This window comes from Mandrillus leucophaeus, unplaced genomic scaffold, assembly GCF_000951045.1.
Source record: "Mandrillus leucophaeus isolate KB7577 unplaced genomic scaffold, Mleu.le_1.0 Scaffold510, whole genome shotgun sequence".
Taxonomy (NCBI): domain Eukaryota; kingdom Metazoa; phylum Chordata; class Mammalia; order Primates; family Cercopithecidae; genus Mandrillus; species Mandrillus leucophaeus.
This window is the reverse complement of record NW_012105476.1, coordinates 240,399-242,218: the sequence shown is the minus strand read 5'-3', so window position 1 is coordinate 242,218 and position 1,820 is coordinate 240,399.

Below are 1,820 nucleotides of genomic sequence, written 5' to 3'. Positions count from 1 at the left end.
CTCATCCAAATGGAGGCTGAGAAGTCCCACAGTGTTGTCTGCAAGCTGGAGCACCAGGAAAGCCAGCAGTCTGACCCAGTCCAGGTCCAAAGGCCCAGGAACCGGTGGACTGATGCCTACGGGCAGGAGAAGATGGAGGTCCCAGCTCAGAGAGAAAATTCACCCTTCCTTGCCTTATTTTTTCTACCCAAGCCCTGAGTGGATGGATGCTGGCTGCCTACATGGTGAGGGCAGATCTACTTTATTCAGTAGGACGCTCCAGTGCTCGTCTCCTCCAGAAACCCCTTCACAGACACCCTCAGAAACAGTGTTTCCCCAGCATCCGGGCATCCCTCAGCTCAGCTGAGCTGACATAAAATTAACTATCAAAGATAAAGGTGACCCATGTCCTAGTTTGTTCAGGAGTTTCCTGATTTTTGCATGGAAAGTCTCAAATCCCAGGAAACCCCTCAGACCCAGACAAAGGGCAGTGACTGGTCACTGTGGGCGAGCACAGGCAGCATCTGGAGCTCACACGCTGGACGGTGGCCACGCGAGATACTGTGGCCACTCTGGACAACAGCCAGGCAGTTACCTACAAACTGAGTACTCAGCATTCTCACTTCTAGGTGTTTATCCTGGAGAAACGCAAACCCATCCTCACACGAAAACCTGTACACAAATGTCTAGAGCATGCCTGCTTGTGACAGCCAAAACCTGGAAATGACACAGATGTCCTTCAAGATCTGATAAAGTGAGCAGTGGCCAGGCTGCGGGGCACGCATGCGGCAGATCAGGCTCCCGAGTGGAAAGGGTGAGCCTCGGCGGCATGTTGGAGGGAAAGAAGCCAGTCTCAAACATTACATACTGTAGGATTCCGTTGATTTATTACTACGTATTATTAGCTTTTTGAGACAGGGTCTCACTGCATTGCCCAGGCTGGTCTCTAACCCCTGGACTGAAGTGATCCTCCTGCCTCAGCCTCCAGAGTGGCTGGGATTCCAGGCTCTACCACCACATCTGGCTGTGATTCCATTTGTCCGATGTTGTCAAAAGGACACAAGCCATGGAGAAGTAACCAGCAGCTTCCAGGGGTTGGCAAGCCTGGTCCTGCAGAGGAGCGCCATGAGGGGCTTTCTGGGGTGATAGGACCACACTGCATGTGGGTGGTGTGTGTGCAGAGGGGAGCACCGCACAAATCCATACAGGCAGGAACACTGCTAGAACTCAACGCTAGTCAGTTCTGCTGTATGTTAATTTTGTTTTATTTTATTTTATGTATTTATTTTTGAGACAGAGTCTCACTCTGTCACCCAGGATGGAGCACAGTGGCATGATCTCGGCTCACTGCAGCCTCCATCTCCCGGGTTCAAGTGATTCTCCCGTCTCAGCCTCCCGAGTAGCTGGGATTACAGGCAAGTGCCACCACACTCGCTAATTTTTATATTTTTAGTAGAGATGGGGTCTCACCATGTTGGCCAGGCTGGTCTCAAACTCCTGACCTCAAATGATCTGCCCTCCTCAGCCTTCCAAAGTGCTGGGATTACAGGCATGAGCCACCATGCCTGGCCCTGTTTGTTAATTTTAAAATGAAAGCTTTTAAATTAATAATAATTTCTAAATGTCATCCCATATGGAGTCATGTCCAGATTTCCTATCTATACATATGATTTCCCAAGTGCAACTGCATACCATTTGTTCACACTTCCACCCCAGTAAGGTCTATCCCTCCACACCTGTTTCCTTGTGTCTTGAGTCTCTTTTTGCCCCTGCAACGGAGCTGCAGAGGACATCGAGCCTCCAGTCTGTGGTGGCCACAAACTGGACTTTGGACCCTGTGC